Source organism: Toxotes jaculatrix, chromosome 8 (assembly GCF_017976425.1).
Source record: "Toxotes jaculatrix isolate fToxJac2 chromosome 8, fToxJac2.pri, whole genome shotgun sequence".
NCBI classification, from domain to species: domain Eukaryota; kingdom Metazoa; phylum Chordata; class Actinopteri; family Toxotidae; genus Toxotes; species Toxotes jaculatrix.
In genome coordinates, this window is record NC_054401.1 from 11,792,240 (window position 1) to 11,809,646 (window position 17,407).

The 17,407-nt window shown below is 30.2% G+C and overlaps 1 protein-coding gene across 1 annotated transcript in view; it reads left to right on the plus strand.

Moving 5' to 3' along the window:
• Positions 1-17,407, plus strand: part of otoa (otoancorin) — a 66,237-nt gene that overhangs the window by 10,255 nt on the left and 38,575 nt on the right. The window lies entirely within an intron of this gene.

The following is a 17,407-nucleotide window of genomic DNA, read 5'->3' on the forward strand; positions in this document are numbered from 1 at the left end:
AAACATCTCACTCTGTTATCAAAGAACCAGGGATTACGCAAGTAACCCTCTGTTCTTTTTCTTATTTCGCTCCGTGTTTCACTATGGGAGATATAGCCCACTCCCAGATTGCAGTCGCTCCCTGACGCCGTGCCCCTTGATGATTTCAAGAGAGCCTTATATTAAATCAGCAGTGCCTGCCTCGAGCACAGCATGAGACAGTTACGGCTGGGTGACATTGAGCCTATAAAAGCGCACAAATGTGTGAGGTGTAGCCCAGCTTGCCACTGTAAAAATGTCTTGAACTGACAGTCCTCTGAATAAAGCCCACGATGAGGCCATGCCTCTGGTAGAGTCGGCTTTAACACCCATAGGAGGCTGAGAGCCCTTACATCTGTAAGCAAGAGAAATGGCCTCCACAATCCAGTGCGACAGCCGTTGTGGGACAATGGCCTGCCCTTATGAGGAGTGGACCAGGAAACAAAAAGCTGATTGGTTCTCCTAAACGCAGCTGTTCTATCAACATAACCCCCAGAGCACACACGGGCCTGGGCCAAGAGCTCTAAAGAAGGACATCTGCATGATGACTCCATTACTTTAGAAAAAAACGCTGGATTTGGCTGCAGGCACGCCCAGGGGCCATCTGCAAAAAGGAGAAATGGACTGACAAGGCCCTTACTATACTATGACCATTTTTATGACATTATGAAGTCAAAAAAACAGTTTGACTTTTTTTGCCCGATTTTGACGCCTTACTATACTATGACCATTTTTATGACATTTTGAAGTAAAAAAAAAGTTTAACTTTTTCTTGCCCGATTTTGACGCCTTACTATACTATGACCATTTTTATGACATTTTGAGGCCAAAAAAATTTTTGACTTTTTTTGGCGTTTTTTATGACATTTTGAGGTCAAAAAATTTTTTGACTTTTTTTGTCCGATTTTGACACCTTACTATACTATGACGTTTTTTATGACATATTGAGGTCAAAAAAAATTTGACTTTTTTTGTCCGATTTTGACGCCTTACTATACTATGACGTTTTTTATGACTTTTGGAGGTCAAAAAAAATGTTGACTTTTTTTGGCCGATTTTGACGCCTTACTATACTATAACGTTTTTTATGAAATTTTGAGGTCAAAAAAAATTTTGACTTTTTTTGTCCGATTTTGACGCCTTACTATACTATGAGGTTTTTCATGACTTTTGGAGGTCAAAAAATTTTTTGACTTTTTTTGTCCGATTTTGACGCCTTACTATACTATGACGTTTTTTATGACTTTTGGAGTTCAAAGAAAAATTTTGACTTTTTTTGTCCGATTTTGACGCCTTACTATACTATGATGTTTTTTATGACTTTTGGATTTCCAAAAAAAATTTGACTTTTTTTGTCCGATTTTGACGCCTTACTATACTATGACGTTTTTTATGACTTTTGGAGGTCAAAAATTTTTTTGACTTTTTTTGTCCGATTTTGACGCCTTACTATACTATGACGTTTTTTATGACATTTTGAGGTCAAAAAAAATTTTGACTTTTTTTGTCCGATTTTGACGCCTTACTATACTATGACGTTTTTTATGAAATTTCGAGATCAAAAAAAATTTTGACTTTTTTTGTCCGATTTTGACGCCTTACTATACTATGACGTTTTTTATGACTTTTGGAGGTCAAAAATTTTTTTGACTTTTTTTGTCCGATTTTGACGCCTTACTATACTATGACGTTTTTTATGACTTTTGGAGGTCAAAAATTTTTTTGACTTTTTTTGTCCGATTTTGACGCCTTACTATACTATGACGTTTTTTATGACATTTTGAGGTCAAAAAAAATTTTGACTTTTTTTGTCCGATTTTGACGCCTTACTATACTATGACGTTTTTTATGACATTTTGAGGTCAAAAAAAAAAGTGACTTTTTTTGTCCGATTTTGACGCCTTACTATACTATGACGTTTTTTATGACTTTTGGAGGTCAAAAAAATTTTTGACTTTTTTTGTCCGATTTTGACGCCTTACTATACTATGACGTTTTTTATGACTTTTGGAGGTCAAAAATTTTTTTTGACTTTTTTTGTCCGATTTTGACGCCTTACTATACTATGACGTTTTTTATGACTTTTGGAGGTCAAAAATTTTTTTGACTTTTTTTGTCCGATTTTGACGCCTTACTATACTATGACGTTTTTTATGACTTTTGGAGGTCAAAATTTTTTTTGACTTTTTTTGTCCAATTTTGACGCCTTACTATACTATGATGTTTTTTATGACATTTCGAGGTCAAAGAAAAAGTTGACTTTTTTTGTCCGATTTTGACGCCTTACTATGCTATGACGTTTTTCATGACTTTTGGAGTTCAAAAAAATTTTTGACTTTTTTTGTCCGATTTTGTCGCCTTACTATACTATGACGTTTTTTATGACTTTTGGAGGTCAAAAAAAATGTTGACTTTTTTTGTCCGATTTTGACGCCTTACTATACTATGACGTTTTTTATGACTTTTGGAGGTCAAAAAAAATTTTGACTTTTTTTGTCCGATTTTGACGCCTTACTATACTATGACGTTTTTTATGACTTTTGGAGGTCAAAAAAAAAAGTGATTTTTTTTGTCCGATTTTGACGCCTTACTATACTATGACGTTTTTTATGACTTTTGGAGGTCAAAATTTTTTTTGACTTTTTTTGTCCGATTTTGACGCCTTACTATACTATGACGTTTTTTATGACATTTTGAGGTCAAAAAAAAATTTGACTTTTTTTGTCCGATTTTGACGCCTTACTATACTATGACGTTTTTTATGACATTTTGAGGTCAAAGAAAAATTTTGACTTTTTTTGTCCGATTTTGACGCCTTACTATACTATGACGTTTTTTATGACTTTTGGAGGTCAAAATTTTTTTTGACTTTTTTTGTCCGATTTTGACGCCTTACTATACTATGACGTTTTTTATGAAATTTCGAGATCAAAAAAATTTTTGACTTTTTTTGTCCGATTTTGACGCCTTACTATACTATGACGTTTTTTATGACATTTTGAGGTCAAAAAAATTTTTGACTTTTTTTGTCTGATTTTGACGCCTTACTATACTATGACGTTTTTTATGACTTTTGGAGGTCAAAAATTTTATTGACTTTTTTTGTCCGATTTTGACGCCTTACTATACTATGACGTTTTTTATGACTTTTGGAGGTCAAAATTTTTTTTGACTTTTTTTGTCCGATTTTGACGCCTTACTATACTATGACGTTTTTTATGAAATTTCGAGATCAAAAAAAATGTTGACTTTTTTTGTCCGATTTTGACGCCTTACTATACTATGACGTTTTTTATGACATTTTGAGGTCAAAAAAAATTTTTGACTTTTTTTGCCCGAAAAAAACGCCATAATATACTATGACTTTTTTTATGACTTTTGGAGGTCAAAATTTTTTTTGACTTTTTTTGTCCGATTTTGACGCCTTACTATACTATGACGTTTTTTATGACATTTTGAGGTCAAAAAAAATTTTGACTTTTTTTGTCCGATTTTGACGCCTTACTATACTATGAATTTTTTAATGAAATTTCGAGATCAAAAAAAATTTTGACTTTTTTTGTCCGATTTTGTCGCCTTACTATACTATGACGTTTTTTATGACATTTTGAGGTCAAAAAAATTTTGACTTTTTTTGTCCGATCTTGACGCCTTACTATACTATGACGTTTTTTATGACTTTTGGAGGTCAAAAAAAATTTTGACTTTTTTTGTCCGATTTTGACGCCTTACTATACTATGACGTTTTTTATGACACTTCGAGGTCAAAAAAAATTTTGACTTTTTTTGTCCGATTTTGACGCCTTACTATACTATGACGTTTTTTATGACATTTCGAGGTCAAAAAATTTTTTGACTTTTTTTGTCCGATTTTGACGCCTTACTATACTATGACGTTTTTTATGACTTTTGGAGGTCAAAAATTTTTTTGACTTTTTTTGTCCGATTTTGACGCCTTACTATACTATGACGTTTTTTATGACATTTTGAGGTCAAAAAAAATTTTGACTTTTTTTGTCCGATTTTGACGCCTTACTATACTATGACGTTTTTTATGAAATTTCGAGATCAAAAAAATTTTTGACTTTTTTTGTCCGATTTTGACGCCTTACTATACTATGACGTTTTTTATGACATTTCGAGGTCAAAAAAAATTTTGACTTTTTTTGCCCGAAAAAAACGCCATAATATACTATGACTTTTTTTATGACTTTTGGAGGTCAAAAATTTTTTTGACTTTTTTTGTCCGATTTTGACGCCTTACTATACTATGACGTTTTTTATGACTTTTGGAGGTCAAAAATTTTTTTGACTTTTTTTGTCCGATTTTGACGCCTTACTATACTATGACGTTTTTTATGACTTTTGGAGGTCAAAATTTTTTTTGACTTTTTTTGTCCGATTTTGACGCCTTACTATACTATGACGTTTTTTATGACATTTTGAGGTCAAAAAAAAATTTGACATTTTTTGTCCGATTTTGACGCCTTACTATACTATGACGTTTTTTATGACATTTTGAGGTCAAAGAAAAATTTTGACTTTTTTTGTCCGATTTTGACGCCTTACTATACTATGACGTTTTTTATGACTTTTGGAGGTCAAAATTTTTTTTGACTTTTTTTGTCCGATTTTGACGCCTTACTATACTATGACGTTTTTTATGACATTTCGAGATCAAAAAAATTTTTGACTTTTTTTGTCCGATTTTGACGCCTTACTATACTATGACGTTTTTTATGACATTTTGAGGTCAAAAAAATTTTTGACTTTTTTTGTCTGATTTTGACGCCTTACTATACTATGACGTTTTTTATGACTTTTGGAGGTCAAAAATTTTATTGACTTTTTTTGTCCGATTTTGACGCCTTACTATACTATGACGTTTTTTATGACTTTTGGAGGTCAAAATTTTTTTTGACTTTTTTTGTCCGATTTTGACGCCTTACTATACTATGACGTTTTTTATGAAATTTCGAGATCAAAAAAAATTTTGACTTTTTTTGTCCGATTTTGACGCCTTACTATACTATGACGTTTTTTATGACATTTTGAGGTCAAAAAAAATTTTTGACTTTTTTTGCCCGAAAAAAACGCCATAATATACTATGACTTTTTTTATGACTTTTGGAGGTCAAAATTTTTTTTGACTTTTTTTGTCCGATTTTGACGCCTTACTATACTATGACGTTTTTTATGACATTTTGAGGTCAAAAAAAATTTTGACTTTTTTTGTCCGATTTTGACGCCTTACTATACTATGACTTTTTTAATGAAATTTCGAGATCAAAAAAATTTTTGACTTTTTTTGTCCGATTTTGTCGCCTTACTATACTATGACGTTTTTTATGACATTTTGAGGTCAAAAAAATTTTGACTTTTTTTGTCCGATTTTGACGCCTTACTATACTATGACGTTTTTTATGACTTTTGGAGGTAAAAAAAAATTTTGACTTTTTTTGTCCGATTTTGACGCCTTACTATACTATGACGTTTTTTATGACACCTCAAAAGTCAAAAAAAATTTTGACTTTTTTTGTCCGATTTTGACGCCTTACTATACTATGACGTTTTTTATGACATTTCGAGGTCAAAAAATTTTTTGACTTTTTTTGTCCGATTTTGACGCCTTACTATACTATGACGTTTTTTATGACTTTTGGAGGTCAAAAATTTTTTTGACTTTTTTTGTCCGATTTTGACGCCTTACTATACTATGACGTTTTTTATGACATTTTGAGGTCAAAAAAAATTTTGACTTTTTTTGTCCGATTTTGACGCCTTACTATACTATGACGTTTTTTATGAAATTTCGAGATCAAAAAAATTTTTGACTTTTTTTGTCCGATTTTGACGCCTTACTATACTATGACGTTTTTTATGACATTTCGAGGTCAAAAAAAATTTTGACTTTTTTTGCCCGAAAAAAACGCCATAATATACTATGACTTTTTTTATGACTTTTGGAGGTCAAAAATTTTTTTGACTTTTTTTGTCCGATTTTGACGCCTTACTATACTATGACGTTTTTTATGACTTTTTGAGGTCAAAAATAATTTTGACTTTTTTTGTCCGATTTTGACGCCTTACTATACTATGACGTTTTTTATGACTTTTGGAGGTCAAAAATTTTTTTGACTTTTTTTGTCCGATTTTGACGCCTTACTATACTATGACGTTTTTTATGACTTTTGGAGGTCAAAAAAAATTTTGACTTTTTTTGTCCGATTTTGACGCCTTACTATACTATGACGTTTTTTATGACTTTTGGAGGTCAAAAAAAATGTTGACTTTTTTTGTCCGATTTTGACGCCTTACTATACTATGACGTTTTTTATGACTTTTGGAGGTCAAAAATTTTTTTGACTTTTTTTGTCCGATTTTGACGCCTTACTATACTATGACGTTTTTTATGACTTTTGGAGGTCAAAATTTTTTTTGACTTTTTTTGTCCGATTTTGACGCCTTACTATACTATGACGTTTTTTATGACATTTTGAGGTCAAAGAAAAATTTTGACTTTTTTTGTCCGATTTTGACGCCTTACTATACTATGACGTTTTTTATGACTTTTGGAGGTCAAAATTTTTTTTGACTTTTTTTGTCCGATTTTGACGCCTTACTATACTATGACGTTTTTTATGACATTTCGAGATCAAAAAAATTTTTGACTTTTTTTGTCCGATTTTGACGCCTTACTATACTATGACGTTTTTTATGACATTTTGAGGTCAAAAAAATTTTTGACTTTTTTTGTCTGATTTTGACGCCTTACTATACTATGACGTTTTTTATGACTTTTGGAGGTCAAAAATTTTATTGACTTTTTTTGTCCGATTTTGACGCCTTACTATACTATGACGTTTTTTATGACTTTTGGAGGTCAAAATTTTTTTTGACTTTTTTTGTCCGATTTTGACGCCTTACTATACTATGACGTTTTTTATGAAATTTCGAGATCAAAAAAAATTTTGACTTTTTTTGTCCGATTTTGACGCCTTACTATACTATGACGTTTTTTATGACTTTTGGAGGTCAAAAAAAATTTTGACTTTTTTTGTCCGATTTTGACGCCTTACTATACTATGACGTTTTTTATGACTTTTGGAGGTCAAAAAAAATGTTGACTTTTTTTGTCCGATTTTGACGCCTTACTATACTATGACGTTTTTTATGACTTTTGGAGGTCAAAAATTTTTTTGACTTTTTTTGTCCGATTTTGACGCCTTACTATACTATGACGTTTTTTATGACTTTTGGAGGTCAAAATTTTTTTTGACTTTTTTTGTCCGATTTTGACGCCTTACTATACTATGACGTTTTTTATGACATTTTGAGGTCAAAGAAAAATTTTGACTTTTTTTGTCCGATTTTGACGCCTTACTATACTATGACGTTTTTTATGACTTTTGGAGGTCAAAATTTTTTTTGACTTTTTTTGTCCGATTTTGACGCCTTACTATACTATGACGTTTTTTATGACATTTCGAGATCAAAAAAATTTTTGACTTTTTTTGTCCGATTTTGACGCCTTACTATACTATGACGTTTTTTATGACATTTTGAGGTCAAAAAAATTTTTGACTTTTTTTGTCTGATTTTGACGCCTTACTATACTATGACGTTTTTTATGACTTTTGGAGGTCAAAAATTTTATTGACTTTTTTTGTCCGATTTTGACGCCTTACTATACTATGACGTTTTTTATGACTTTTGGAGGTCAAAATTTTTTTTGACTTTTTTTGTCCGATTTTGACGCCTTACTATACTATGACGTTTTTTATGAAATTTCGAGATCAAAAAAAATTTTGACTTTTTTTGTCCGATTTTGACGCCTTACTATACTATGACGTTTTTTATGACATTTTGAGGTCAAAAAAAATTTTTGACTTTTTTTGCCCGAAAAAAACGCCATAATATACTATGACTTTTTTTATGACTTTTGGAGGTCAAAATTTTTTTTGACTTTTTTTGTCCGATTTTGACGCCTTACTATACTATGACGTTTTTTATGACATTTTGAGGTCAAAAAAAATTTTGACTTTTTTTGTCCGATTTTGACGCCTTACTATACTATGACTTTTTTAATGAAATTTCGAGATCAAAAAAAATTTTGACTTTTTTTGTCCGATTTTGTCGCCTTACTATACTATGACGTTTTTTATGACATTTTGAGGTCAAAAAAATTTTGACTTTTTTTGTCCGATTTTGACGCCTTACTATACTATGACGTTTTTTATGACTTTTGGAGGTCAAAAAAAATTTTGACTTTTTTTGTCCGATTTTGACGCCTTACTATACTATGACGTTTTTTATGACACTTCGAGGTCAAAAAAAATTTTGACTTTTTTTGTCCGATTTTGACGCCTTACTATACTATGACGTTTTTTATGACATTTCGAGGTCAAAAAATTTTTTGACTTTTTTTGTCCGATTTTGACGCCTTACTATACTATGACGTTTTTTATGACTTTTGGAGGTCAAAAATTTTTTTGACTTTTTTTGTCCGATTTTGACGCCTTACTATACTATGACGTTTTTTATGACATTTTGAGGTCAAAAAAAATTTTTGACTTTTTTTGTCCGATTTTGACGCCTTACTATACTATGACGTTTTTTATGAAATTTCGAGATCAAAAAAATTTTTGACTTTTTTTGTCCGATTTTGACGCCTTACTATACTATGACGTTTTTTATGACATTTCGAGGTCAAAAAAAATTTTGACTTTTTTTGCCCGAAAAAAACGCCATAATATACTATGACTTTTTTTATGACTTTTGGAGGTCAAAAATTTTTTTGACTTTTTTTGTCCGATTTTGACGCCTTACTATACTATGACGTTTTTTATGACTTTTTGAGGTCAAAAATAATTTTGACTTTTTTTGTCCGATTTTGACGCCTTACTATACTATGACGTTTTTTATGACTTTTGGAGGTCAAAAATTTTTTTGACTTTTTTTGTCCGATTTTGACGCCTTACTATACTATGACGTTTTTTATGACTTTTGGAGGTCAAAAAAAATTTTGACTTTTTTTGTCCGATTTTGACGCCTTACTATACTATGACGTTTTTTATGACTTTTGGAGGTCAAAAAAAATTTTGACTTTTTTTGTCCGATTTTGACGCCTTACTATACTATGACGTTTTTTATGACTTTTGGAGGTCAAAAATTTTTTTGACTTTTTTTGTCCGATTTTGACGCCTTACTATACTATGACGTTTTTTATGACTTTTGGAGGTCAAAATTTTTTTTGACTTTTTTTGTCCGATTTTGACGCCTTACTATACTATGACGTTTTTTATGACATTTTGAGGTCAAAAAAAAATTTGACATTTTTTGTCCGATTTTGACGCCTTACTATACTATGACGTTTTTTATGACATTTTGAGGTCAAAGAAAAATTTTGACTTTTTTTGTCCGATTTTGACGCCTTACTATACTATGACGTTTTTTATGACTTTTGGAGGTCAAAATTTTTTTTGACTTTTTTTGTCCGATTTTGACGCCTTACTATACTATGACGTTTTTTATGACATTTCGAGATCAAAAAAATTTTTGACTTTTTTTGTCCGATTTTGACGCCTTACTATACTATGACGTTTTTTATGACATTTCGAGATCAAAAAAATTTTTGACTTTTTTTGTCCGATTTTGACGCCTTACTATACTATGACGTTTTTTATGACATTTTGAGGTCAAAAAAATTTTTGACTTTTTTTGTCTGATTTTGACGCCTTACTATACTATGACGTTTTTTATGACTTTTGGAGGTCAAAAATTTTATTGACTTTTTTTGTCCGATTTTGACGCCTTACTATACTATGACGTTTTTTATGACTTTTGGAGGTCAAAATTTTTTTTGACTTTTTTTGTCCGATTTTGACGCCTTACTATACTATGACGTTTTTTATGAAATTTCGAGATCAAAAAAAATTTTGACTTTTTTTGTCCGATTTTGACGCCTTACTATACTATGACGTTTTTTATGACATTTTGAGGTCAAAAAAAATTTTTGACTTTTTTTGCCCGAAAAAAACGCCATAATATACTATGACTTTTTTTATGACTTTTGGAGGTCAAAATTTTTTTTGACTTTTTTTGTCCGATTTTGACGCCTTACTATACTATGACGTTTTTTATGACATTTTGAGGTCAAAAAAAATTTTGACTTTTTTTGTCCGATTTTGACGCCTTACTATACTATGACGTTTTTTATGACATTTGGAGGTCAAAAATTTTTTTGACTTTTTTTGTCCGATTTTGACGCCTTACTATACTATGACGTTTTTTATGACTTTTGGAGGTCAAAAATTTTATTGACTTTTTTTGTCCGATTTTGACGCCTTACTATACTATGACGTTTTTTATGACTTTTGGAGGTCAAAATTTTTTTTGACTTTTTTTGTCCGATTTTGACGCCTTACTATACTATGACGTTTTTTATGACTTTTGGAGGTCAAAAATTTTTTTGACTTTTTTTGGCCGATTTTGACGCCTTACTATACTATGACGTTTTTTATGACATTTTGAGGTCAAAAAAATTTTGACTTTTTTTGTCCGATTTTGACGCCTTACTATACTATGACGTTTTTTATGACTTTTGGAGGTCAAAAAAAATTTTGACTTTTTTTGTCCGATTTTGACGCCTTACTATACTATGACGTTTTTTATGACACTTCGAGGTCAAAAAAAATTTTGACTTTTTTTGTCCGATTTTGACGCCTTACTATACTATGACGTTTTTTATGACATTTTGAGGTCAAAAAAAAATTTTGACTTTTTTTGCCCGAAAAAAACGCCATAATATACTATGACTTTTTTTATGACTTTTGGAGGTCAAAAATTTTTTTGACTTTTTTTGTCCGATTTTGACGCCTTACTATACTATGACGTTTTTTATGACATTTTGAGGTCAAAAAAAATTTTGACTTTTTTTGTCCGATTTTGACGCCTTACTATACTATGACGTTTTTTATGACTTTTGGAGGTCAAAAAAATTTTTGACTTTTTTTGTCCGATTTTGACGCCTTACTATACTATGACGTTTTTTATGACATTTTGAGGTCAAAAAAAATTTTTGACTTTTTTTGCCCGAAAAAAACGCCATAATATACTATGACTTTTTTTATGACTTTTGGAGGTCAAAATTTTTTTTGACTTTTTTTGTCCGATTTTGACGCCTTACTATACTATGACGTTTTTTATGACATTTTGAGGTCAAAAAAAATTTTGACTTTTTTTGTCCGATTTTGACGCCTTACTATACTATGACGTTTTTTATGACATTTGGAGGTCAAAAATTTTTTTGACTTTTTTTGTCCGATTTTGACGCCTTACTATACTATGACGTTTTTTATGACTTTTGGAGGTCAAAAAAAATTTTGACTTTTTTTGTCCGATTTTGACGCCTTACTATACTATGACGTTTTTTATGACTTTTGGAGGTCAAAAATTTTATTGACTTTTTTTGTCCGATTTTGACGCCTTACTATACTATGACGTTTTTTATGACTTTTGGAGGTCAAAATTTTTTTTGACTTTTTTTGTCCGATTTTGACGCCTTACTATACTATGACGTTTTTTATGACTTTTGGAGGTCAAAAATTTTTTTGACTTTTTTTGGCCGATTTTGACGCCTTACTATACTATGACGTTTTTTATGACATTTTGAGGTCAAAAAAATTTTGACTTTTTTTGTCCGATTTTGACGCCTTACTATACTATGACGTTTTTTATGACACTTCGAGGTCAAAAAAAATTTTGACTTTTTTTGTCCGATTTTGACGCCTTACTATACTATGACGTTTTTTATGACATTTTGAGGTCAAAAAAAAATTTTGACTTTTTTTGCCCGAAAAAAACGCCATAATATACTATGACTTTTTTTATGACTTTTGGAGGTCAAAAATTTTTTTGACTTTTTTTGTCCGATTTTGACGCCTTACTATACTATGACGTTTTTTATGACATTTTGAGGTCAAAAAAAATTTTGACTTTTTTTGTCCGATTTTGACGCCTTACTATACTATGACGTTTTTTATGACTTTTGGAGGTCAAAAAAATTTTTGACTTTTTTTGTCCGATTTTGACGCCTTACTATACTATGACGTTTTTTATGACTTTTGGAGGTCAAAAATTTTTTTGACTTTTTTTGTCCGATTTTGACGCCTTACTATACTATGACGTTTTTTATGACTTTTGGAGGTCAAAAATTTTTTTGACTTTTTTTGTCCGATTTTGACGCCTTACTATACTATGACGTTTTTTATGAAATTTCGAGATCAAAAAAAATTTTGACTTTTTTTGTCCGATTTTGACGCCTTACTATACTATGACGTTTTTTATGACATTTGGAGGTCAAAAATTTTTTTGACTTTTTTTGTCCGATTTTGACGCCTTACTATACTATGACGTTTTTTATGACTTTTGGAGGTCAAAAAAAATTTTGACTTTTTTTGTCCGATTTTGACGCCTTACTATACTATGACGTTTTTTATGACTTTTGGAGGTCAAAAATTTTATTGACTTTTTTTGTCCGATTTTGACGCCTTACTATACTATGACGTTTTTTATGACTTTTGGAGGTCAAAATTTTTTTTGACTTTTTTTGTCCGATTTTGACGCCTTACTATACTATGACGTTTTTTATGAAATTTCGAGATCAAAAAAATTTTTGACTTTTTTTGTCCGATTTTGACGCCTTACTATACTATGACGTTTTTTATGACATTTCGAGGTCAAAAAAAATTTTGACTTTTTTTGCCCGAAAAAAACGCCATAATATACTATGACTTTTTTTATGACTTTTGGAGGTCAAAAATTTTTTTGACTTTTTTTGTCCGATTTTGACGCCTTACTATACTATGACGTTTTTTATGACTTTTTGAGGTCAAAAATAATTTTGACTTTTTTTGTCCGATTTTGACGCCTTACTATACTATGACGTTTTTTATGACTTTTGGAGGTCAAAATTTTTTTTGACTTTTTTTGTCCGATTTTGACGCCTTACTATACTATGACGTTTTTTATGACATTTCGAGATCAAAAAAATTTTTGACTTTTTTTGTCCGATTTTGACGCCTTACTATACTATGACGTTTTTTATGACATTTTGAGGTCAAAAAAATTTTTGACTTTTTTTGTCTGATTTTGACGCCTTACTATACTATGACGTTTTTTATGACTTTTGGAGGTCAAAAATTTTATTGACTTTTTTTGTCCGATTTTGACGCCTTACTATACTATGACGTTTTTTATGACTTTTGGAGGTCAAAATTTTTTTTGACTTTTTTTGTCCGATTTTGACGCCTTACTATACTATGACGTTTTTTATGAAATTTCGAGATCAAAAAAAATTTTGACTTTTTTTGTCCGATTTTGACGCCTTACTATACTATGACGTTTTTTATGACATTTTGAGGTCAAAAAAAATTTTTGACTTTTTTTGCCCGAAAAAAACGCCATAATATACTATGACTTTTTTTATGACTTTTGGAGGTCAAAATTTTTTTTGACTTTTTTTGTCCGATTTTGACGCCTTACTATACTATGACGTTTTTTATGACATTTTGAGGTCAAAAAAAATTTTGACTTTTTTTGTCCGATTTTGACGCCTTACTATACTATGACGTTTTTTATGACATTTGGAGGTCAAAAATTTTTTTGACTTTTTTTGTCCGATTTTGACGCCTTACTATACTATGACGTTTTTTATGACTTTTGGAGGTCAAAAAAAATTTTGACTTTTTTTGTCCGATTTTGACGCCTTACTATACTATGACGTTTTTTATGACTTTTGGAGGTCAAAAATTTTATTGACTTTTTTTGTCCGATTTTGACGCCTTACTATACTATGACGTTTTTTATGACTTTTGGAGGTCAAAATTTTTTTTGACTTTTTTTGTCCGATTTTGACGCCTTACTATACTATGACTTTTTTTATGAAATTTCGAGATCAAAAAAAATTTTGACTTTTTTTGTCCGATTTTGACGCCTTACTATACTATGACGTTTTTTATGACTTTTGGAGGTCAAAAAAAATTTTGACTTTTTTTGTCCGATTTTGACGCCTTACTATACTATGACGTTTTTTATGACACTTCGAGGTCAAAAAAAATTTTGACTTTTTTTTTCCGATTTTGACGCCTTACTATACTATGACGTTTTTTATGACATTTTGAGGTCAAAAAAAAATTTTGACTTTTTTTGCCCGAAAAAAACGCCATAATATACTATGACTTTTTTTATGACTTTTGGAGGTCAAAAATTTTTTTGACTTTTTTTGTCCGATTTTGACGCCTTACTATACTATGACGTTTTTTATGACATTTTGAGGTCAAAAAAAATTTTGACTTTTTTTGTCCGATTTTGACGCCTTACTATACTATGACGTTTTTTATGACTTTTGGAGGTCAAAAAAATTTTTGACTTTTTTTGTCCGATTTTGACGCCTTACTATACTATGACGTTTTTTATGACTTTTGGAGGTCAAAAATTTTTTTGACTTTTTTTGTCCGATTTTGACGCCTTACTATACTATGACGTTTTTTATGACTTTTGGAGGTCAAACATTTTTTTGACTTTTTTTGTCCGATTTTGACGCCTTACTATACTATGACGTTTTTTATGAAATTTCGAGATCAAAAAAAATTTTGACTTTTTTTGTCCGATTTTGACGCCTTACTATACTATGACGTTTTTTATGACATTTGGAGGTCAAAAATTTTTTTGACTTTTTTTGTCCGATTTTGACGCCTTACTATACTATGACGTTTTTTATGACTTTTGGAGGTCAAAAAAAATTTTGACTTTTTTTGTCCGATTTTGACGCCTTACTATACTATGACGTTTTTTATGACTTTTGGAGGTCAAAAATTTTATTGACTTTTTTTGTCCGATTTTGACGCCTTACTATACTATGACGTTTTTTATGACTTTTGGAGGTCAAAATTTTTTTTGACTTTTTTTGTCCGATTTTGACGCCTTACTATACTATGACGTTTTTTATGAAATTTCGAGATCAAAAAAAATTTTGACTTTTTTTGTCCGATTTTGACGCCTTACTATACTATGACGTTTTTTATGACATTTTGAGGTCAAAATTTTTTTTGACTTTTTTTGTCCGATTTTGACGCCTTACTATACTATGACGTTTTTTGTGACTTTTGGAGGTCAAAATTTTTTTTGACTTTTTTTGTCCGATTTTGACGCCTTACTATACTATGACGTTTTTTCTGACTTTTGGAGGTCAAAAAAAATTTGGACTTTTTTTGTCCGATTTTGACGCCTTACTATACTATGACGTTTTTTATGACTTTTGGAGGTCAAAAAAAAATTTGACTTTTTTGTCCGATTTTGACGCCTTACTATACTATGACGTTTTTTATGACATTTTGAGGTCAAAAAAAATTTTGACTTTTTTTGTCCGATTTTGACGCCTTACTATACTATGACGTTTTTTATGACTTTTGGAGGTCAAAAATTTTTTTGACTTTTTTTGTCCGATTTTGACGCCTTACTATACTATGACGTTTTTTATGAAATTTCGAGATAAAAAAAAATTGTGACTTTTTTTGTCCGATTTTGACGCCTTACTATACTATGACGTTTTTTATGACATTTCGAGGTCAAAAAAATTTTTGACTTTTTTTGTCCGATTTTGACGCCTTACTATACTATGACGTTTTTTATGACATTTGGAGGTCAAAAATTTTTTTGACTTTTTTTGTCCGATTTCGACGCCTTACTATACTATGACGTTTTTTATGACTTTTGGAGGTCAAAAAAAATTTTGACTTTTTTTGTCCGATTTTGACGCCTTACTATACTATGACGTTTTTTATGACTTTTGGAGGTCAAAAATTTTATTGACTTTTTTTGTCCGATTTTGACGCCTTACTATACTATGACGTTTTTTATGACTTTTGGAGGTCAAAATTTTTTTTGACTTTTTTTGTCCGATTTTGACGCCTTACTATACTATGACGTTTTTTATGACATTTTGAGGTCAAAAAAATTTTGACTTTTTTTGTCCGATTTTGACGCCTTACTATACTATGACGTTTTTTATGACTTTTGGAGGTCAAAAAAAATTTTGACTTTTTTTGTCCGATTTTGACGCCTTACTATACTATGACGTTTTTTATGACATTTCGAGGTCAAAAAATTTTTTGACTTTTTTTGTCCGATTTTGACGCCTTACTATACTATGACGTTTTTTATGACTTTTGGAGGTCAAAAATTTTTTTGACTTTTTTTGTCCGATTTTGACGCCTTACTATACTATGACGTTTTTTATGAAATTTCGAGATCAAAAAAAATTGTGACTTTTTTTGTCCGATTTTGACGCCTTACTATACTATGACGTTTTTTATGACATTTCGAGGTCAAAAAATTTTTTGACTTTTTTTGTCCGATTTTGACGCCTTACTATACTATGACGTTTTTTATGACTTTTGGAGGTCAAAAATTTTTTTGACTTTTTTTGTCCGATTTTGACGCCTTACTATACTATGACGTTTTTTATGAAATTTCGAGATCAAAAAAAATTTTGACTTTTTTTGTCCGATTTTGACGCCTTACTATACTATGACGTTTTTTATGACATTTGGAGGTCAAAAATTTTTTTGACTTTTTTTGTCCGATTTTGACGCCTTACTATACTATGACGTTTTTTATGACATTTCGAGGTCAAAAAATTTTTTGACTTTTTTTGTCCGATTTTGACGCCTTACTATACTATGACGTTTTTTATGACTTTTGGAGGTCAAAAATTTTTTTGACTTTTTTTGTCCGATTTTGACGCCTTACTATACTATGACGTTTTTTATGAAATTTCGAGATCAAAAAAAATTTTGACTTTTTTTGTCCGATTTTGACGCCTTACTATACTATGACGTTTTTTATGACATTTGGAGGTCAAAATTTTTTTTGACTTTTTTTGTCCGATTTTGACGCCTTACTATACTATGACGTTTTTTATGACTTTTGGAGGTCAAAAAAAATTTTGACTTTTTTTGTCCGATTTTGACGCCTTACTATACTATGACGTTTTTTATGACACTTCGAGGTCAAAAAAAATTTTGACTTTTTTTGTCCGATTTTGACGCCTTACTATACTATGACGTTTTTTATGACATTTTGAGGTCAAAAAAAAATTTTGACTTTTTTTGCCCGAAAAAAACGCCATAATATACTATGACTTTTTTTATGACTTTTGGAGGTCAAAAATTTTTTTGACTTTTTTTGTCCGATTTTGACGCCTTACTATACTATGACGTTTTTTATGACATTTTGAGGTCAAAAAAAATTTTGACTTTTTTTGTCCGATTTTGACGCCTTACTATACTATGACGTTTTTTATGACTTTTGGAGGTCAAAAAAATTT